This window comes from Balaenoptera borealis, assembly GCF_965194805.1.
Source record: "Balaenoptera borealis genome assembly, chromosome: 8".
Lineage (NCBI taxonomy): Eukaryota > Metazoa > Chordata > Mammalia > Artiodactyla > Balaenopteridae > Balaenoptera > Balaenoptera borealis.
In genome coordinates this window covers 73,063,364-73,086,826 of record NC_138865.1, presented here as the reverse complement: position 1 = coordinate 73,086,826, position 23,463 = coordinate 73,063,364, and the positions used below count along the sequence as shown (strand labels likewise).

At 43.2% G+C, this 23,463-nt stretch overlaps 1 protein-coding gene across 3 annotated transcripts in view; it reads left to right on the top strand.

Moving 5' to 3' along the window:
* Window positions 1-35: 35 nt before the first annotated feature.
* Window positions 36-23,463, top strand: part of APBA1 (amyloid beta precursor protein binding family A member 1) — a 236,509-nt gene continuing 213,081 nt past the window's right edge. The window contains exon 1 of one of the 3 annotated variants that reach the window (XM_082403661.1): window positions 36-278. The gene's annotated coding sequence lies outside the window, so the exon portion shown is untranslated. The remainder of the gene's footprint in view (window positions 279-23,463) is intronic. The other 2 variants (XM_082403659.1, XM_082403660.1) reach the window with 2 other exon arrangements.

Below are 23,463 nucleotides of genomic sequence, written 5' to 3'. Positions count from 1 at the left end.
TCCGCCGGCTCAGCCCAGGCGCGCGTCACTAGGGGTGGGGAGAAGGGGGTGGGGCCGCGGGACCGGAGGGGCCCGAGCGCCGGCTGCGGAGCCCCAGCCGGAGCTGGGCGAGGGCGGCTGCGGTCGCTGCAGCAGCGGCGGCGGCGGCGGCGGCGGGAGAAGATGGTGGCGCTGGAGGTAGGAGCGGCTGGAGTGGAGCTTTATTCCCAGCCTTGGCACCAACGCTGTCGTTAGCACCGCCTGCTCCCGCGGGCCCGCGGACCCAGCTGTCAGGCAAGGTACCACCGCCAGGGACGGGTGGGTGAATGCGGGGTCCCCGGTGCTGATGCTGCCCCCGATGGAGACCCGGTCCTCGCCGAAGGGCGCCCCTGGGCGCCTGCAAGGAACAATAGTGCGGATGAGAGGGGACAGCCGGCGACATCCAGGGGGCAATGACTTGAGCCATCGAGCTAACGGGGCGGGGGAAGGGGTCGCTGAGGGTAGGTGGTGTCCGGTGCGCGCTGAGATGCGGTGCTTTGGGGGTAGCGGCGGGCCTGATGACAGTCATGGCAGGAGTGTGTGTGTGTGTGTGTAAAAGGTAGAGCCGAAGGGATGGGGGTGGCGTACGGTGTTGGGGGAAGGTGTTGGGGGATGACATTTCCAGGAATCCCCGCTAGGATCCCTCAGCTCTCGGCTGACTTCTCCGGGAGAAAGAGTGTGGTGATGGCAACGATGAAGTGGGCAGGATGCACTTGGTGTCTGAGTGTGGAGGGAGGCATTGGGGTGGTGCGGATTTGTAAAATCCCATGTGTGTGAATCTGTGTATGTCTGTATACTCGTGTGATTGCATACTGCTCTCCAAACCCGGAGATCTGCGGGTGCCCTGACTTGCTGCCACCCGTTGACTGTAGGACAGTGTTCGTTATTTCGACCCTGCAACTCTGAGCACAGTCTCGGTTCTGCTCCTGCCGCGTGGATGGCCGGGTGTAGGGATTCTCACTTCCCTTTGCTTCCCCTCACTTCCCTCTTTTTTCACATGTCTCTTGACATGGGGATGTGGAAGTGTGCATGTGGCTTTGGGCACATGGCAGGGAAACAGGATAATGGTTACCCTTTCTGGGCTTGCTGGCATCCAGGTTTTGAAGGGAGCTTGCATCCTGTGACACTTGTCCTCTCCTCAGCCCCTGTTCTGTAAGGGTCTTAGATGCCCTGACTCTGCAGTTTCTATTGTTTATCTCTTGTCTGACCTGAAGGAGAAAGGTCTTTAATGGTCACAACCTTCTCTCTGTCCCCATAACTTTGAATGTCAACTAGACCTTCTTCCACATTTAAACACTGGAAATCTTATGGCTGAAGAATATGGTCTTTTTGTGGGTTCTTGTAGAATGAACTCTGGAGGTGTGTATAAGAGATGGGGGGTAGTATTTAAAAAGAAGAAAAAGATCATACTGAGAAATGTTTGGTATCCCCCCACCTCCAGCCTTGGTCAGCGTCACACAGGCAGGGCGTTTTCCTTAGGAAAAGGGATACTTTATTTCTACTGCTGGTGACATCCAGTCTTCCAGCCTTCACAATGACTAGGTGGTACCATGTATTATTCGGGAACTGAAATCCCCAAAGACCCATGGTGATGGGGTCCCAGGTCAGTGTGTCTGCTTTCCTAGCCAATGTAGCCTGCTAGTAGGGAATTTGGAAAATGTCAAGCTGGCAATAAGTCACCCAGTGGGAGCCAGGACACAGAATTGCATCCAAAGCCTATAGCTGTTTAATTGTTTCTGTGTGATAAAGATAGGCTTGTGTGGGGTTGGGTAGAGAGAGATAGGAAGGGAGATAGCATATTCATATGTGTGCCCACTGCAGTTTGGCTCCCCAGCTCCTGTATTTCTCCTGCGGTATTTATAGGAATGAATGCACCTTTACACTTAGTATCTTGATACTTCTTTATTAAAACGTTGTGGGACTAGGTTAACCTGCTTAGAACCTATTTTAATCGTAACACCTTAGATTCTACTGCATTGCTGTCAGAATCCAAACTGGCTGCCTCGGTCCTCTTGAAGAGCCTGTAGCAGTCATAGCTACACAAGTAAGTATACAACACGTTGGCATCAGACGTTTCTTTCTCTTTTAAAAAATTTTTGTTTTGTTTTGTTTTGCAGAGGTTGCGTTGAAAATAATAGAACCAGGGCTGTCCACATATGTTTTTTTCTTCTCTTAATTAATGATGATCCGTAGACCAGGTTTTCTTGGAGCTGTGAGCATTAAAGTAAATTTCCTCATGTCCTTTAAGTCAAGCCGTCTAAAATTTTAATATGAGGTTGTTGGATCGCATCCAAGGTTTAAGGATAGATTTATAAAAATGAATTTGGAATCTTAGTTCTTTACTCTCTTATTAGTTCTGCCAGTTTCTTTCTGAGAAAAGTACTTTGGAATGTAAAAGGCATTCTAAGAGGTTTTAGCTTTTTTTTAAAAAAAGTTGTCGTCTTTATATTTGCAAGTAAAATACGGAGATATCAATATCTTACAAGGAAGTTTAAGAATGTTAACAATTATCAAGGTAAATCAACTGTTTAGAGAAAGAATAATTATACAACAGCACAATTGATGACTCAGGAATTAGTGATTTCCTTTCTAATGTAACTGTGATTTTTAAAATGCAATGCCCAGCTTTCTAAAGATTGGACTATTAAGGTTAATGATACAGCTTGAATCCTGTAATTCAGTCTGCTAAACAGTTGTACCTTTTGCTGTAGCCTGCAGCAAGTAATTTGTTTTGCATGGATGCGTTTTCTTCACTTAAAGGAGCATTAATTCTTTTCTTTTCCACTATTGGGTCTTTTAAAGAAGTTTGTTTTTCGGAAGACTTGGGAATAAAAGACATCTGAAAATTGACCTTTGGAGCCAAAAGGAATAAACTATGGTACCGTGGGGGAGGTGGGACTTACATCCTGCAAGGAAAAAGTAATTGTTATTACAGTTGAGAGAATTTCAAGCACTAAAACCCAAAGTTAACCCTTTGGGTCACAATGATTAATTTACAAATGTCTGTTAGTTGCCTACTACATCTCAGGCAGTGTATACCTTTGGATAGGGTTTGGGAAATGTTACGGGAGCTGGAGATTTGAAGAATAAGGAGACTTAGATCCTGCCCAGAGGAAGTTCATGGCCAGCAAGGAGAGACAGGGCATGCATGTGACGAACTACAAGAATGGTGGAAAATGGTTAAGTGCTGAAAAAGCTATACGCCTGTAGAGCTGTAGGAGTTCACAGGATACAACAATGACTTCAGAAGGAAGAATCAAGAAAGATTTCTTGGAAGAGGGAGCCTTTGAGCTGACATTTACATAGGTGGAGTTTGGGCTGGCGGGGAAGGAAGGGCATACTCGGGGGAGGAACAGCGTAGCAAAGGTGGAAATTATGTGCCCATTCAGGGAACAGAATGGTGTGCTTAAAAATTCTTTCTCAGTAAAACTGGGGGAAAAAAAAGAATGATGTGCTTTGGCTGGAGCGTAGGAGATGCCCAGAGATGAAGTGAGAAGTAAGGTAAGAAAGAGAGGGTCACTCAAGGCTGTGGGGCAACCTTTCTGTGGATTGTATTCAGTAATTGCCAGGGAGCCTTGGAAGGTTTCTGAGGAGGAAGGTTGACAGGACCAGAACTGTGCTTCAGGGTGCTAATCTTGAAGCATTGTGTTGGATGTATGAAATGAGGAAAGAATGGCAGTAGCTAGACCAGATAGACTCTATTGTCAAATTAGGGGTAAGAGGAAATGAGACAGTGGGAGTGAAGGGGAGAGGGCAGACTCAAGAGACAGGGCGCAAGAATAACCTGAACACTGAGCAGGGAAGTCAGAGGTCATTGTAAGGCTCAGCTGAGAGAATGCTTGGGTCATTGTCAAGAAGGAGCTTCAGAGGAGGATGAGGAAGAGGGGAAAAAAGAAGTTTCATTTTGGGCCTGACAGGTTTGTCCAAATGAAGGGACTACCATACAGGGGTAGGTCTTGGAGAGAGGTTAGAGCTACAAAGAGAGATTTGTAAGTCATCTACTTAGGAACAATTTTAATGTCTCAGGAATGGCCAATAAAGAAAATGGAGCAAGAAGAGGCGAAGGCTAAGGGTAGGATCCTTGGGGGATGTCTGTGGATTGGAGAGGAAAAGAGAAAAAAGCGGATATGAACAATGTTAAACAAGGGGCAGTTGGAGGAATGTGGTGGCAGTAGTGTGGTTCATGGAGGCTGGGAAAGGTGAGGGGAGCACCGTCGTTCCTATAGCACGGCACAAGGGGATGAAGGTGCAGTGAAGGAAGAGCCATTGGATTTGACTCCTGGCGTCCCTTGATTATCTTGAGGCAGGTAGAAGTGTAGCCAGCCTGTGAGGGGTTAAAGAGGAGAGGGTGATGCACATGGAAACAGTGAGGACAGAGTTCCTTTTTAGTAAGTGGGGTGAAGGAGAAGGAGAGAGAGTTTACTACATCAAAGGTAGGGTGTAGTATAGGGAAAGTAATTTTTTAGTATAAGAAGACCTGAGCCTACTTTATAAGCGGAGGAGAAGAAACCATTGAAGGGAAAAGAGATCAAAAATGTAAGGGAGAGGCTAAACTGATGGGACAGAATCTTTAAAAAGATGGGAGTCTTCAAAGGAGGCACTCTTTTGAGACAGAAGCATGGGAACTTTGCGGTAGAAAGAAAGGAATTTGGCTATAGTCTTCTAAGTCAAGTCAGAGAGAGGAGGGCAGGTTGAGGTCATGGGTAGAATAATAAAGACTTGGACTAAGTGCTGTGGAAATGTAGTGGTGAGTCAATCAGGGGTGAATAAAAGATTATCACCCAACTATGAGGGCCTCCTTGTTTGGAGAGCATGAATTTGTGGTGGAACCAGTTAGCCCTATGTAATTAGTTTGACAACCACTTACGTAATTTTTGTTATTAAAATTAATAACATTAAATGTTGTTAAATACAGTGGTTCCTCCTTCCCTTAAACTCAATGAAAAGAGAAAAATGTTTGCCTTTAAAATTAGCTGAATAAAAGACTGCACCTGAAGTATTTCCTGTGACTATTTTCTCTCAGGGATTGCCGACTTCAATAAATAATGGGGGAAAATGTAAGTATTTTTAAAAAGATGAACTTTCCCTATCTGTAATGGCAGAATGTTGCAAAAGAAAAATCAAGTATAGCACTTCACCCAACACCATGCCCATCATAAGCACACAATAAGTATTTTTTGCAGGAATACATGAATAAGTTATTTCTTTTAGTAAAATAGGTACAGTATCTAAGATCTAAAATTTCAGGATTTCTTTCCTATTTACACTGTGGACATTGAATGAGTTGCATTCCATGGCCTGTCCAAGTTTATGACAAAATTAAAACTTTTATCTGTTCATACCTGCTATACACATTGAAGCTTTACAAAAGTTTTTTTCACAGAATAATTTTGTACCCTTTAGACCCTTGAGTTATAGGGTCATGTCATGATTCCAGACAAGTATATAGAAATTCGACTGTGGTGAGTGATGATTTTGAGGTTCTGATGATGAAATCATTTGCTCATTCCTTCAACAAATGTTCACTGAGCACCTTCTGTCTTCCATTCACTATTCTTGGTGCAAGGGATACAGCGGGGGCGGGGGAGAAAGTCCCTACTACCACCGACCTTTTAGAGGGAGGAGATTAAAACATAAATAAGCACATATATAATATGTCAGGTGGCAGTGCATGCCATGAAGAAGAAAGCGAGGAAGGAGTAGAGTGTGGTGATGTAGGGGTTGCTGTTATTTTATATGGAGTGATCAGGAAAGGCCTTGAGCAGAGAGAGCGTAAACAGCTGAAAGAGTGAGCCATGCAGGTATCTGAGGGCAGGGCCTTCTAGGCAGAGAATGTCAAGAGCAAAGGGCCTGAGATGGGAACATGCTTGGCATGATCAAGGAAGCCTCACTGGTTTCCTTGCTTCGCCTGGCCATGTGGTGTCACACATGATACCTGGAGCGGTCACTTAGGGACCCTGCAATGTGATGCCTTGCCTTTAGGTATTGAATCAGTTGCCCATAAGGCTGTATCACACGTACCATGTTTGGGCTGACCTGTGGGTGAGTCAGTGCTGAGTTTATAAAAAGATAGATGTCCTCAATCACACGTTTGAGTTAGAAAACTTGAAGAGTGGCTGTGTCTGAGTAGTGATGAAATACTAGTCAGCTGGAAGTAGTCCCTCTCTTGGAACTGCGCATCACTTTTCTGTGGCCTGAATCTTCTTCAGTGATAGGGTTCCTTTTCTTCTTCCATCTTTCATGTCTCATTCTCAAGTCTAAGGTCTTTGAAACTAGAACTATATTTTGTTCATCTGGGCATACCCTGCAACCCATAGAAAAACTCTTTGCCTTAGTAAGGGATCATCAAATATTTATTGAAAGGAATGGATGAGATATTTCCAAAGATCTTTTCCATTGTAAAGAATGAGGGTAAAGCTCTTTTACCTTGATTCCTGCAGACACCTGTTTTTCAAAGAGGACACAAAATCACCACGTGATGCTAAGTAGTTTATGCACGCAGGGCCCGAGACAACGACTTGGGTACAAGTAGTCTATCTGGGAGGTGATCCCAAGAAGCACACGTGAAAGAATGGAGAAAAATGAGACAGGGAAGGAAGGAAAACCAGTAAGAAAAGAGGCAGATTAGTGAGCAGATTAACACTGTGGGCAATGGAGGCTCTGTTCTTCATGGTTGTCCACCAAGCAGTGGGGAAACTGGGATTTTATCCACCATTTAATACTGGAGACATTAAGTCCCCAGCACTTTAGTGCTGCCAGTATTAGCCTGAGCAAGCTTTGGAGGCACCAGAGAAAGCCGTTGGGTAGCTAAGCAGAGAGGAAAAGTGGGCTAGAGGCGGGAAGCTGTCAGGGTGCAGGGGAACTGTCCGTCAGAGCCACAGGTGAACTCCCAAGTGGGCTGAGGGGACAGCACAGCAACAGCCTCTGTGGCACATGGCACAGGGATATCATAGGGAATTTTTAACAGATAAGAATTTGTTTGATAGCAGTTACTGGTATTTTATTTTAGGGATTTTAATGTATTGTAACAGCTTCCTACTCTTCAGGTTCACTCACAAGCCAACTATTGACAATCCTCAATTATCTGGGATGGAGATTACCACATATGCCCATGTATAAGGTACCCTTGATTATGAGGTGGTCCCCAATTTTCCAACGAGGTGGTTTTTTAAATGGCTTTACATCAACTTGAATAAGCACGTTTTAGGGATGTAAATAAAGGATGAAATATCTACTTATATTTATTAATCTACTTGCATATATTTTAACTCACATTATATAAAATTAGTAATTTAAAAATATGACATTCTTCGGGGCTTCCCTGATGGCACAGTGGTTAAGAATCTGCCTGCCAATGCAGGGTACACGAGTTCAAGCCCTGGTCCAGGAAGATCCCACATGCCGCGGAGCAACTAAGCCCATGTGCCACTACTACTGAGCCTGCTCTCTAGAGCCTGAGAGCCACAACTACTGAGCCCGCGTGCCGCAACTACTAAAGCCCGCACTCCTAGAGCCCGTGCTCCACAACAAGAAAAGCCACTACAATGAAAAGCCCGTGCAGCACAATGAAGAGTAGCCCCCGCTCATCGCGACTAGAGAAAGCCTGTGCACAGCAACGGAGACCCAACGCAGCCAAAAATAAATAAATAAAATAAAATAAAAACGTGACATTCTTCTACTTTTGCACTTCACAAAATCATTTCTTCAAGTGCTTTGACTTCAGAGTCTTTTTCATCATTAGGCCACTTTCGGCATATTCATTTCTATCTAACTTGTTTAAAATGTAGTACTTCTTGAATTCCCGTATGATTTTGGCCCCGTACACTTAATTCTAAGCCCCGTGTGCCCATTCACATAGCGTAAGAACAATTGTTTTTTTCCTTTCTTCCTATAGGCGTATATTCCTGCTCTCCACAACCCAGCACTTCTGCATGACTTGTCGGACATCCAATGCAGGCAGTTGTGAAGGAGTATATTCTTAAATTGGTGTTAAAATCTTGGCCCCCTTCATTCATTCATTCATCTATTCTATTTCAATCCTATGACCTCCGTAAGCATCCCTATCTAGTATTGATTGCAGTTGTTTCTGGCTATCTTCTCCAAATAGTTCTCAAGTAACCTCTGAAACATATATCTCCTTTTCATAAAATCTTCAGTCTTACCAGGTAAATGTTTTTGACATGGTTTCTCCCTTTAAAATCAGTTGCCATCACCTCCAGGATTAATGAATTGCTTGAGTTCAGTTCCTGTTATCTTGGACATAGTAGACTTTTTGCTTTTTGGCATTCAGAAGAGAGTGATTGAGGGAATGCCTATTAGGATGGGAGACTTCATATGGAGTTAAATACAAGGTGACTTTCTCTCTTCCGAAATCTAATTTTGGGGGGACTAGGAATCTCATCTTATTTTGTATACACCAGGTAATCATGGGGGTTGTTCAAGTATAGTGGTGGTAAAAGCCATCCCTGCCCACTGTTTCCTCTCCAGCCTCCTCCTCTTCTGCTCCATGGTGGATTAATTAGTGTGAAAAATACTTCAGTGATTTTGTTTCATGAAGCAGGTGATCAGCCATCGTTCTGAACAATGTAACCACTTATGTTTCTGACTTTTGATAAATTTTGTATCTCAAGATCAATTCTGTATTAATTGACAGATACACTTTATTTTAGAGAAGAGGTATACATGACAAGGTGGGCATAAATCCTTTATCCTGTAAATTGTAGCATACCTTAAATGCAAAGGAAGAGCTTATCATCTAAAGAAATTCCACTTATCAGGAATAATAATTACCCTCTCATGTGGCTATTCAATGAATTAGGATTTTTATACTGGATTTACCTACATGAATCACACTCTATTTCAATGCCTTTAAACTGGTTTGACCACGATCTCTAGTGAGAATACCATTTACATCATAGCCTAGCAACACAGATGAGTGTGTGTAAACACACACATACACAAACATATAACTGAAACAAAAGATTCACTTAACAATACTTGTCCTTTATTATGTGTAATGCACTTGGATATCTTCTGTTCTATTCTATATGGTTGTCAACGCAGTAAACTGATTTCAGCTCTAATGGGTCCTGACAAGCAGTTTAAGAAACAGTGTTCTGTTGTATTACATCCATCAGAAGAGTGCTTATTTCCTTATAGTATGAAATAATTTCACATCAGAGAGTTTTTAAAATTTGTTTCAAATTATTAGCATATTTGGATATTTGGTAGTATGAGTGTAGGAGGTCACAGTAATACTAAAGGGAAATTTATTTTGAGTAGATGTTTTATTTCCCAGAGAAGAAATTATTAGTGTGGAAAGTGGAGCAAGATGAATGGATTGATTCTTAAATCTAGCGGCTTTCCTGGGCTGTATGACCCATGCTCAGCCCCTGGGTCCCGACTGCATTGCTGGACTGATGATCACTCATGGGTCTGCTTAATCTCTCCTCATGGTTCTTTCCTGCCCTTCTCCCTTCCTGCCTCTTTCTCAGACCACTGCCCCCAAACCCCAGGAGTTCTAGATGTTCGGTTCAATTACTTAATTCTCAGCTTCAACCTAACATTTCTTCCTAGCTGTAAAACTAGATTTTACACCCACTTCTCTTCCAAATAGCTTGAAAGTACAAGAGTCTTTCTTTCCGGAGCTAATACCTAGGAGGGTTTTTTAAAGGAGCTAGAATTTGTTCCACAGGTGGAATGTTTCCATAGTGTTGGGTGGTATGAAAGTCTAACCTAGTCTGATGGTCAGGTGTGATTGCACTCTTTATGGCTCTCCTGTTGTCTAGTGGAAGGACATGTCAATTCCTGTTTTCAAAGCCCAGTAGGCTCCCCGTCCAGTGAATGAAAGCAGGTTAACATCATAGCTACGAAGTGCCAGGTGTTGTGCTAAGCACTACACATACACAGTTAGCTCATTTGCTTCTCACACTGACCTCACTTACTCTTCGTAACTGTATCACGAGAGGACTTACGTTACCCATAGGACTTGAGTCTCTCAGAGGTTCTCTCAGTGACTAAAGGACAGGGCCAGAGAGACTCACCTCGGGTCCAGGGATGGGAGCAGACCCTGACAGCTCCTGTCTCCTTTGTCCTGGGGCCCAGCAGAAGCCCTCCACACCAGCTGCCCAGCTGGACTCCCTTGTTTATGGTGCCCTTGTCCCATCTGGGACGTCTGTGTATGCGTAGCTGTTGCACCAGCATCTCTTCAATCTCTGCACCCTGGGGTAGAAAGGCTCAAGACATATGTAATGTGGTACTGCCACTGATTAGCTACCAACATTGAACAAGTCTCTAGACTGGGCTGAGCCTCAGCTTCCCCAGCGGTAAAAGGGGGGAATGATGAAACCTGCCCTTTCCTTCTCGTCCCCCAAAGGGCCACTGGAAGGGTCACATGGGCTATCAAGGGCTATAGGAAAGTAAGGTAGGTTTGTCACTTCCCTCATAATGACCTTGGGCAGAAGTGACATCTCCCTCCTCTAGGCTAGGGGTTGGCAAACTGTTTCTGCATATGGCCAGATAGTAAATAGGTTCCGAGGGGCCACACAGTCTCTGTCACAACTTCTCAGCTCTGCTGCTGTGGTGCAAATTCAGTGGTGGGCAATGTGTAAAGCAATGAGCAGGGCAGTGCTCCAATAAAACTTTATTTCTGGATGCTGAAATTTGAATTTCGTATCACTTTCACTTGTCACAAAATTTTGATTCCTCCCTTGATTTTTCTCCAGCCGTCTAAAAATGTAAAACCACTCCCAACTCCCAGGCACTGGGCCAGATATGTTGCATGGAACTTAGCTTGCTGACTCTTGGTGTAAATGTTCACAGCGCTTTGTACCACTTGTTAGTGAGCAACTCCAGTTCACTTTGGACTGCAGCAATGCGTGCTCACTCTACTCCATCCCTCTCTTGTCCTTCCAAAATATACACCCACCCACTGCCATTTTTTCATCTCCTTTAGCACTGGGAAGGCTAATAGCATGTAGATACTCTGCACACATATACACACATATATAGTATATGCTGAATACATATTTGTTGAATATATGATTTATATGATAAGAAAATCTGCTACTTTTCTGTGTATCTTATTTTTCCATCTTTAAAAGGAATTCTGTCTATTTTCTAGTAAACCTTTGGGAATGATTAAGTTAACATTTTGTAATTAAATTTAAGGGCTTTAAGAATCATGTTTTTCCCCCCTGCTATTAACCAAAAAAGGAAAAGAATGTCAGGGAAGAAAGAAGGGGAAAGCAAACAGACAAAACAAAACCAACATTTCAGCATAAAAAGGGCTTATTAGAGAATAACTGAAGTGGCCAAACGTTTAGCTTTGGTCCCTGGGGCTTTCTGTCACTGTAGGAGCTCTGGAGGCTGACGTGCTTTGTGCCTCAGCTGCCAGCAGCCCTGCTTTTTGCTGTGCTTTCCCAAAAATTTAACTCAGGGGCCAGAACTCTGCATTTGGCTATACATAAAGATAGAATGATAGAATGTATTTTATCTTTTCATCTGTATTTTCTCAACAGGTATCAAGGAGTCACATCTCTTAAGAGCAAAGCCTTGAACACAACTCCTGTTTTATTTCTTAGTAGGTATATAGGCTCGGGAGTTGGCAGTATTAGGAAATATATAAATCTAAAATTTTCTTCTCAAAATAAGATGGGCAGAAACTGGATGGTGGAATTGCAGCATGCATGTGTGTTATTTTTCCAAATAGTCTGTGATGAAGATATTACTCTGTGTTCTGTCATGAGGAAATTAAATATATGTGCGTGTACGTGTGTGTGTATTTAAGGAGGGGGAAGGAATATGCTAGAAAATTGGAACCAAAATTGTTAATAGTCTATGCCCCTTATTAAAATTTGTTAAGGAAAAGAACAGTTAGGTCAGCTTTCAAATAAGCACTTACCTTTTTTGGTCTGCCACAACGTATTAACCTGGAGAAAAGATCCACGGCTGGTGTAAAAGAAATTATCAAGTGTGCTTTCGACTTGGCGTAAATTGTTACTGCTCTGGTAGATGCTGTCTAGCCTTGAAGACAGAATGTTAATCCAGTGTTAGAAGTGCATATTACATTTAAGTCGTGTGAGGTATTCGAAGCCTGCTTGGGGAAGAATGGAGCCTGAGGCGCTCAGGATTTTGTTCCCTATTATGTCTGAGCTGCTCCCGGTGAGACACAACATACCACTTACTGGCAGTGCAAAGACTGTTTTCAAAATTACTCTCGGTGGATAGAGGCAGAGGGGGTGAGGGAGGGGGGCAGGCTTACCTGAGAACTGCAAGGTAGGGGGGTGGTAATTACCCATCTGTCTGCGGTTTCTTGTGTGGCATGAGGCTCCCCTTGATGAAGTAGAGACTGTGCTTATGCAGGTGGATGATTAAGATTTTGTTCATTATGTTATCTGCACAATGAGTCTTACCTTTTCTTCTTTTACTGAGTAAATTTTTTCCTTTCTTACACCCCCCCCCTCCTTCTTTCTTCCACTTGGGGAATTACAGTGGGCTCATTTACATCTCATGGCTTATTTGGATGGCTCCCTTCCATGCCAGAGGTTTTCAGCTAATGTCTGGTCATCATGGATTGTCCATTCATATTAAGGCTGTGACACCGAAGATGGCCAGGCATCTGTATTAGTTGGCAGGGTTTGTAAAGGTCTTAGGTTGGGCTCCCCAGAGCAGACACTGAAAAGAGGGTGTGTGCAGGCACTGCTTTATTAAAGAGATGCTCCCGGAGGAGACTGGGAAGGGAGGGGAGAGGCAGCCAAACAGGGTATGATCCCAAAGGCACGAGGGTGGGGAAGCTGTGGTATGATGTGGCCTCAGGACTGTCCCCACCAGAGTCAGTGGGGTTGGCAGTACAGACTCCGTACCTGTCAGTCATTGGGTAAAGGCCCTGGGCGTGAGGGGGTACTGTGGGGAGGGGGACATACATTCTCAGGTATTTCTGGTTCTCTGTTTGAAAAAGCAAAGCTAGTGCAGCCCTCCCCAAAAGAGTCATAGGTGCTGGCTGTTGACCGGGTGGGGATTTGGATGTGACACCAACATTGTCCACCACCAGACCGGTGGCTTCTCCTTGGAGCGGTCGGCCAGGGAGCCAATCCAGCTGCTTCCCTGGGAATCCCCAAATGCCAGTCTTTTTCCTGAGAAGTGGCTGCTGGCTTCTGGTGATATGTGTGTGTCACATCGAGCAGAGGACTGGGATCCAACCGTCTGGTTACAGTGAATCACCTGTTTCCATAGCCTTCTGTACCTCCATCCTTTGCCAGGCCTGTATCCCTGGGGTTCTACAGTCTAGTCACTTCCAAAGAAATGTGTTAAAATCTCGTTTGTAGATATTCTCTCTCCTATTCTCTTTGTGGCTTTATGGCTTATCTATGCCTTTATACTCATTTAAGTGGGATCTTGAGAGGAAAAGGATAAAAATGTACACGGTCAAGTTGTCACCTTTAACCAGGAGCCACTCAAAATAAAAGCTAAAGTAGAATTGTGGACTGAAAAATATATCTGAATATATATACACACACCTACATATGTACATATATATGCTTAAACATTTATATTCCTGCAACTCCATGGAAGTACACTAATAGTTGGGAATTAGCCAATCTTAGTATCACCTAGCAAAGTGGTATATTAGCCAAAAGGAATAGTTACAATTTGTTACAGTCATTAGCTGGGTACTGTGAGTCAATGGTTGTTGTTGCTATCGTTGGGCTAAGCAAGAGGACTTCTGTCTTCCCCAGTATTTTTGTATAGTACCACCAGACGTGGTAAACTGCAGATGTCAGCATGAACCCTGGTTCCCATGTTATCACATCAGAGTTCATCTTGGCGGTTAACTAGTAAACAGAAACCTAAGTACTAATAACTTCGACAGGCTCCAAAACACTGTCTTGTTATTCAGGGGATCTTGAGTTAAAGAAACTGCCCTCTGTGTAGAATAGGTTTATGGAACGGGTTAGGTTCGGTAGGGTGCGCATAGCCACCCTCCCCAGTTCTTCTTACATGGCTCCTTCAGGTCCACTTAACAGACTGGTTTTCTCTTCCCTGTTGGAATCCAGTCTTGGTCCTTTAGATTTCCCTCTCTTGAGTGGTGAAAAGTTAAATCCAGTCTACTGATCACATAATATAGTCCAGTGTAATAATAAAAATTCCAAACTCCTGCCTCATTCCTGACTTTTAAAAATTGCACAGTAACCTGAACACAGTATAGAAATCTCAAGTGTGTAATTTGTTGAATTTTCATGTATCTTAAAACCCATATAACTAGCACTTAGATGAGATACAGAACACATCCTCACCCTCCGCCTTGCCCCCCAGGCTCCCTCTTGGCCCTTCCCAGTTAATATCAACCAGCACCCCAAAGGTAACCACTAATTTGACCTCTATCACCATAGAGCATTTTGCCCGTTTTTAACTTCATATACGTGGAATCATAGAGTATGTAACCTTTGGTGTCTGACTTTTTTGTTCAATACTGTTTTCAAGATTCATCTATGTTGTCATATGTATCAGTAGTTCATTCCTTTTTATTGCTGTTTGGTAATCCATTGTGTGAATATACTGAGTTTATTGTCTGTTCTGTTGAAGGACAGTTGGGTTGTCTCACTGTGAACATCCTTAAACGTTTATTTTGGCGCGCATAAGCGCTCATTTCTATAGGAGTGGAATGGCTGAGTCATAGAACAGGTGTACATTTAGGTTTTGAGCTATCCCCCAGAGGTTTTCCAAAGTGGTTGGGCCCATTTACTGCCGCAACAATGGCCTATGAGAGCTGCGGTTAGTCCCCATCCTCGTCAGCACCTGGTTTCATACCATTCATTTAGCTCTAGCGGTGCTGGTAGGTGTGTAGTGGTGTTAAACACGTAGAGCGTTCAACTTCACCTCCTCCAGCTCAAGCAGGCTGCTTCTGTGGAGTCCACAGGAAACACATGTTGCTGTTCCACTGGCAGTACAAGTGCCTTTTGCTGCAAACACAGCCCCCTCTCCCTTTGCCCTGCCGGTTCTGACTAGCTTTTTGATTTCTCGTAGCCAGAGTCAGATAACAACACCTGGGTCCCCAAACTCCAGAGGGCCTACGTCAAGCTCCCGGAGTTTTTCTTGAAGCCTCTTTGCATGGTGTGTTAGTCTGCTAGGGGTGTCATAACAGACTACCACAGACTGAGCGGCTTGTCCAACAGAAATCAACTTTCTCACCGTTCTGGAGGCTGGAAGTCCAAGATCAAGGTGGTGGCAGGCCTTTCTCCTCGGCCTGCAGACAGCCACCTAGTCTCTGTGTCTCTACATGGTCCTTTTCTCATGTGTGCACATACTTGATGTCTCTTCCTTTTCTTAAAAGGACACCAGCCATGTTGGATTAGGCCCCCAACCTTATGACCTCATTTAACTTTACCTCTTTAACGGCCCTCTCTCCAAATACAGTCACACTGGAGGTTGAGGCTTCAACGTGTCGGGGCAGGGGGCACACAATTCAGTCCATAACACGTGGTTTGGTGTGTACGTGGGAAGATTTCTCTGCCAACTCTGCAACAACACATGAAGTACTCACGTGGCAGTCAGTTTTGTTCAATCAGAGTACAGTTGGTCATGATTTAAATTACTAGTCGGGAAGATTTTTTTTTTATAATAGGAGTAAAACACACACAGTAAAGTACAAAAAGTATGTACATCTTTAGTGTACAGTTTGAGGAATTTTCCATATGTATAAACCTGTGTAACTGCCACCCAAATCAGGATGTAGAACATTGCCAGCACTCCATCGATTCCCCCAGCCTCTACCTGTTCCCCCTCCCCAGAGGTAAACACTGTTGTGACTTCTATCATCATTTATCAGGTTTGATGATTCTTGAACTTCATATAAAAAGAATCACATAGGTACTTCTTTTTCGTACAGATTCTTTTACTTGGCATAATATCTATGAGCTACATGCATGTTATTACAGGCATCAGTGGTTCATTCTTCTCATTGCTGTATAGTGTTCAGTTGTATAAATACACAATGATTTGTTCATCTGTTCTGCTGATGGACATCTGAGTTATTTGCAGTTTTTGGCTATATGAACAAAGCTGCTATGAACATTCTTGTATATGTCTTTCTGTCTTTTTTCCTGTTTCTTGGATATGTATTTAGGAGTGGAATTCCTTGATCATAAGGATTGGTGTGTGTCTAGTTGGAAACATTTTAATCATTTGTTTTTGTAAATACCTTTCTGTTTGATGTCTTAACATATCCTCTTCATAACTCAAGGATAGATGTAGGTATACATGCTCTGCTTTAAGGCAGAGATGTGTTTTGTTGATTTTTTTTCTGATTACTTTTATTGTCTAACTCAGTTAACAGAATGTGATTTTGTTACTTTATATATCAAAGGTAAATGAGGCATATGCTTGTGAATTCAATGGATACTGAACAGGTTATTCACACATATTTGAGGAATGTTTTTGTCACACTCTGTTAAGAAGTCAACAACCATCCACTAACATATTTTGTTTGCTTTATCTGAATCAACAAGTTTATGCATTCAGAATATTTTCATTAAAAATAGTTTTATGCACAACAAAACAAGCCAGTGCATACTTTTAATTTTTAACATCTTAGTTTTAAACATTAATTGAGCCCCATTCGAACCAAATGATATTCGTTTTTGCTAGAATACTGTAAAGCAGCTTTAAAAAACACCTAGTAATAATAAAAGGGAAAACATTTACACATTGTCACATAAGACACTGTTGAATAACATAAGACACTGCTCAAAGCACTTAATATGCATTAACTCATTTAATTCTCACAACAACACTATAAAGTCTGCTATTATTATATACCTCATTTTATAGACGAGGACACCGAAGTACAGAGAGGTCAAGTGACTTGCCCAAGATCACACAGCCAGCAAGTAGCCAGGATTCAGAGTATGTACACATATAACCACTATACAACACTGCCTTTTAACTCATTCTTTCATCTTTCTGTTTATTCATGGGAGAGAGGGCTGAGGGAAAGAGCATTCCTGCTTTTTCAATTCTTAGACATTTTCTCAGTTTAGATTAAAGCTGTAGCAGTTAAAATCTTTATTGTTACTTGAACAGATTCTGTTAATCAGATGCCTAAAGAACGCCAACCTGCTCTCACTGCCTTAAAAAAATCACATTAAAAGAATACCAACAGAAATAGTGTCACAGATGTAGAAAACAAACCTATGGTTACCAGGGGGTAAGGGGGGGAAGATAAATTGGGAGATTGGGATTAACATATATACACTACCATATATAAAATAGATAACTAATAAGTACCTACTGTATAGCCCAGGGAACTCTACTCAATACTCTGTAATGGCCTATATGGGAAAAGAATCTGAAAGAGAGTGAACATATGTATATGTATAACTGATTCACTTTGCTATACACCTGAAACTGACACAACATTGTAAATCAACTGTACTCCAATAAAAATTAAAAAAAAAAAAGAATACCTCTCTCCCCCTTTTTGAGCCAGGAGGTTATATTGGGGAAATCTGTTAAGGGTAGAGCCTGGATGTTCCTCCAGACCCTCTGAGGCCCTGAAAGACCAGCCTCTCTATGGCAGGAGAATGATCCTCGGTGAGAGAGGCCTTAACCACCGTGATCTGAGCACTAACTCCTTTCTCAGGGTTCACCCTCCAAGACATTCATTCTACACGTATTTGCTACACATGGACAATGTGCCAACCCTGTGTGAGGCCCAGGGGGTTGATGGGAGCAGAGCCCCTGGAGCCCCTCTCCTCCGGGAGCTAATTTAGAATTGAGCCCAGGAGACAGGTACTCACACTAACCACAGATGCTGTCATTACACCTGATAAGTGCTGTGAAGGAAAGGTGGGGGTGCTTAGGTGCGACAGGGAGCCAACCCTGCCGGGGTCGCTCAGGAAGGGCTTCTCTGTGTGGGGAAGTGACTGAGATGAGGCAGAGGAAGTAACCCCAGCGGAAGGGAGAGGGTGCACCAAGGCCCTGGGAGGGGAAGGGGTTTCTGGAGGGGACAGTGGGGGCAGCTGGCTGGATACTGAGGACAATAGGGAGCCGTTTAAATGTTTCAAATAAAGGAAAGACACAGATTTGTGCTTTTCTGAGACAGTAGATTGGAAAGAGGGCAAAAGGGAAAGCACATTTGTAAACATTTTGCAAAAGGGAAGGTGATTCCCATTAGAGCCCATCATAGAACTCCAAGGGGGAGGTGATGGTTTGAAAAATGCTGGTAGAAGAGCTGGGAGATGGACAGACCTAAAGATATTTAGCAGGTAAAGTCATCAAGACCTGGGGACGGATTGGGTGTAGGAGGCGAGGAAATAAGGGGCATCACGGCTGACGCCCAGGTTTTTTGTTCTGCTGGAGGGATGGCGTCTCCAGTCACTGAAATAAGAGATGGAAAATGGAAGGTGACCCATTGGGAGGGTGGGCAGGGAGTGGAGAGGACACTGACCGTAAGGTGTATGTGAAGTCTACAAGGAGGGGCGAAAGGTGGGTGCTTGGATATGGGTGTCTAGAACCTAAGGGGAGGTCCGGACTAGAGATTATGCTAATCAAGCATCATAGCTTTAGAAATGAGGTTCTAATCCACAGGGATGCCTTGAGTTTGGTTAGATCAAGTGCTGTTGTAAAAAGAGCGTGGATGAGGAGTAGAGCAAAGAACCAGGAGTTAGCCTAGTTGAATTGCCCTTTCTCAGTGGTTCAGACCTGCTCTGAACTGACTGCATCTGGAGTCCTAAAACCATAGAGCTCTATCATAGCACCAGTGGTCCAAGCTCTTCAATTGCTCTTAAATTGAAAATTTGTTAAGTATTTGATCAGTCTTTAAAATAGGTGCATGGTTTGTGTAAAATGTTTATAAACATGTTTACATGTAAACTTGCTGATAGTAAAGTTTATACTATCAACTACTGATTAATTGGGAAAATTACTTCTATGTCCTGGGCTTTAGGTGTGTTAGAGCCACTTATTCAAGTGCTCCTTGTAACTTTGTTGTGAAGTTAAACCCATTTATGTTTTCTGACCCAGACTCTGATATAGTTTTGTTCCTAACTTTGTTCTCACCTCCCTTTAGATTTGCCTCAAGGGCATCACTCTTGGTGAGAAATGGTGAGGCCAAGGGTCTAGTGGCCAGACTGTGGGAAGCCAGCATAGAGGACTTTTACCCATGCCCTGCTCTTCCAGGCAGGTGACTAGCCCTTCACCTGTCTAGACACTGTAAACAAGGACATCTGAGTGCCTTTGAGCTCTGACCCAGAGTCACAGAGGGCTGGTGCAGGATTCAGGCCCATGCTGGGGCCAGCAGCGTGGCTCAGCCTTCAAGCCCCGCCTTCGTCACCCCCCTGTTCCTACTCCCGGAGAGGCCAGCACCAAAACCCTGCTCAACAGTCTGCACTCTTTATTAAAAAGGACTTATCACGAGCTTCACTGGTCATTTGGCACCTTTAGCTTGATTTTCTAGAAAACAATGCTGTTAGAAACATTTTACCTAAAGATTTTTAGATACTCAATAGTATTGTTTCATTTTTGTGTATTTTTATGTGCTTGAATCTTAATATTTTAATAGCGTACATTCTGGTGCATTAAGGAAGCAACTTTTAAAGCTGGGTTATTTTGAGGTTTGCTTTTCTGTGTAATGACATGCATATCTTAAACTGTTGCTTTCATGACCTTGAGTTATAAGTTAAGAATAAATTTGAGAAAAATATTGTCAGGAAACCTGAGAAAGAAGTTATTGTCTACCCTGAAAGCTGTCAGATAGAGATTACATGTAATATTTGGAATTTGGCTGGCTCCTTTACTGTGGTTTTTTAAAGCACTTGCCATATCTAGCTACTTTGCAAAATACTGATAAACTCTCGGGAAGATGGGTGTGTTTTTTATGGCTTGATTTTAAGAGTAATGATTTATGAAACTTAGATACTTTATCTGAGGGAGGCGAAGAATAATAAAATAGCCAGGGTAGAACTGTAGGTTTGAGATTCCGTGCTTTGCTTCTTTTTCTTATACTTTGTGAACAAAAAGGTTAAGATCAATAGATAAGCTTTCTAGTCTTCAACCGTGCCTGCTTTCTGAACAAAAAGAGCTGTAATCCCATTAAAGTGTCTTGCTGCTAATGAAACCTCAGGGCCTGGCCTCGGATATTTTATTTGAGGGCACAGGTTATATATACTGCTGTAACTAAGGCATTGAGCCCTATTTGAGGGAGGGCGGTTTCTGAATATTAAGTAATGATACATTTCCCAGCGAAGCAGTGGGAGAGAGGCTTCAGGCTGGACTGCCAGCGCATCAGGGGCTGTGTTCCCCTGTGTCCCGGGACTTAGGCATGGAGGGCGCTGAGAAGCCTAGAGAAATAGTGTTCATCACAGGGCCCTGGGTGCCTGGGTGTGTCTGGGACCACTTTATCACATCCCTCAATTCCCCTCCCAACTCTGGAACCAGTGAGAACAAATCAGGCAGGAGACAAATGGAGCTCTGTTACTGATAAAGCCAGCTGGAAGCCGTGCCTTCGGTCTGCAGCCGCCAAGGACTATCTGAAATCCGTCTCACTCACACTCTCCGCCCTGCCACAGCAGGTTCAGCGCGTGCTGGTAAGCTCACCTGTGGGCAGGCAGAGGTGAGAGAGAGGAAGGGTTGAAACTGGGCACGCTCAGGGCTTCCTCCCAGCTCTCCCACGTCCCACGGGACACACCCCGTCTTGTGAGGAGGGATGAATGTTTAGGAGTGGGGTGTGGCTGAGAGTTGGGGAGGGTTACTCCCTTCAATATCCCTCGTGGGAACCTGAGACCATGGGAAGGAGGTTGCTCCTAAGATGGAGAAAGTAATGATGAGCATACCTGCAGAAAATATCAGACATGTTTCTGTATCTTCTAAAATGACTGTTTATCATATGAGAGTTACACAGGCAAGGTAGAAAATGTATAAACTGTGTATAAGCAAAATGAAGGAAATCAATATCACTCTTTATCTCACTAGCCCAAAGTAATGACTGTTAACATTATGGTGTAATCTCTTCCTGTGTGTGTAACAAAAATACAGCATGTGTGCTATTTTATGTCTGCCTCTTTTCACTTAACAATATCATAAATTTTAATAAATCTAGAAAATGACGCCTAGGAGCTTATCAAACTAAAACTTTTCCTATTTTCAGCTTGTTTATATGCTGGAGGACTTGATTTCAACTGGTTGTAAGATTAGTGAATGAATATACACGTGTAGGATTTAGAGTAACATATGTGACATTTATGGTATTAATGTGTATCAGTCAGGGTTCTTAGATGCAAGTAATAGAAAGTGACTGGCTGACCAGGCAGGAAAGTTACTGGGTAGCTCGCAGAATTGTTCAGAGACCTGGAGGCCTGGGATGAAGGTTGAGCTTCCTGAACAGCACCCAATATCAAGCCTCCAAACTGGTCTGACAAGAAAAATGCCACCTCTTCTGAGCTCTTCATGACACATGACTTCATTGCCAGGACCTTAACTTTTTGCTTTTTTTTTTTTTTTTTTTAATTGAAGTGTAATTGACCTACAACACTACGCTAGTTCCAGGTGTATTAGAAAATGATCACCCAGGACCTTAACTTTATCACAGCGACTCGTCCCACGATCATTGAAGCTATCTCTGTGTCAGGTACTCAGCCAAGTGGCCATGACCTCTTCTGCCACCACTGAAGAGAAAGCGAGCTCCCCTCTTCCCCTTTCACATCTCGAGCTCCTGAGTCTGCCTCTGTACAGCTTTGCCTGGTTGGCAGAGTCCAGGTCATATGCCTTTCCTTGAGCTGCAAGAGAAACTGGGCAAGCAGGTATCTAGTTTTTTTTCTCTCATGTTTCTTGCCTAACTTGGACTCATAATGATGAACTCACCAAACACAGAATGAAGTTCAGTCAGGGGTAGCTGAATGAAAGAAAAATGTTTTGCATGAGTCACATTGTAACGAGTTCTGACTTTAACTGATGTTTTCAGATAACTGACCAAATTTCTGTCTTGATCATGTTAGAGAAATTGGCTTCAATTCTTTTGGCTCATGTGGCTTGGACAAGTTACATTCTTTCTTACCTGCCTATGCCACAAATAAGGTGAAAAATGCTTTGGGAACAGTAAAGAACATATAAGCTGTAATTATTCAACCCCTCAACCAATTTCTTTATATCTCTTTTGCAGTCTAACCCCCATCTGACACTGTTATCTTGAGGATTACTGTGCATCTTCTAATAAACAGTCCAACAACTTCAGGCTTGACCCTTTGGCAGCATCTGACACCTCTTCCATCCCCACCAACCTAGTCCCATCCCCACACATACTTCTAGTCACCTTCCAATCCAGATATATTCTTCCCCCCCCTGTTGTTTTCTAGGGTTCCATTTCCAGAGCCCTATTCAGGCCCTACTCAGAATAAAGTCGGCTTCTAAGAGGCTTCACCATTAGGACCCTGGCTCTCCATCCAGAATTATTTTGTAGTTTCAACAGATATCCCCAGCTTCCTCTATTCAAACCAGTTACTTGTGGTCTCCCAAACATGCCCATCCCCAGACTTTGCTCACATTGTGTCCTATTCCTGGAGTGTCTTCCTGCATCTCCCTCTCTCTAGACATTCTCCACTCTTTTATTTCTAAACCTCAGTTTTATCTATACTAATTTCTCCTTTTATATTCTGTTTTATTTGAATCTTCCCTCTTTTTTCTTGGCAGTCTTGGCAGATGTCTATCTTATCAAACCTTTTTAAAGAACTATCTTTTGGTAGTGTTAATTTTTCAATTTTTTTTTTTTTTGTAGTTTTCTAGTGTATTGATTTCTACCTTAATTATTTACTTCTTTTTGTTAATTTGGGTTTGCTCTGGGGGGGGTTTCCCCAACTTTTTTTTTTTTTTAATTAATTAATTTATTTATATAAGGCTGTGTTGGGTCTTCGTTTCTGTGCAAGGGCTTTCTCTAGTTGTGGCAAGCGGGGGCCACTCTTCATCACGGTGCACGGGCCTCTCACTACCGCGGCCTCTCTTGTTGCGGAGCACAGGCTCCAGACACGCAGGCTCAGTAGTTGTGGCTCACGGGCCCAGTTGCTCCGCGGCATGTGGGATCTTCCCAGACCAGGGCTCAAACCTGTGTCCCCTGCATTGGCAGGCAGATTCTCAACCACTGCGCCACCAGGGAAGCCCTTCCCCAACTTTTTTATTTGAGTGCCTAGCTCATTTATTTTAAAAATTTCCTTGTTTCCTGATAATTGTATTTAAAAACTATAAAATTACCTCTAAGTACTGTTTTAGCCACATCTCTATATTTTTCACATGTAATGTTTATCTGCATTTTAATTCAGTGGTAAGTATTTCTTTTTTCCATTCTCGAAGGTTTTTTATATGCTGCCTTCTTTCTAATACCTCCCCCATCACACATCCAGAATCTGTTTTGCCCTACTCTCCTTGACTTTGAGAATATTTTTCCTTCTCAGTACCCTTCTT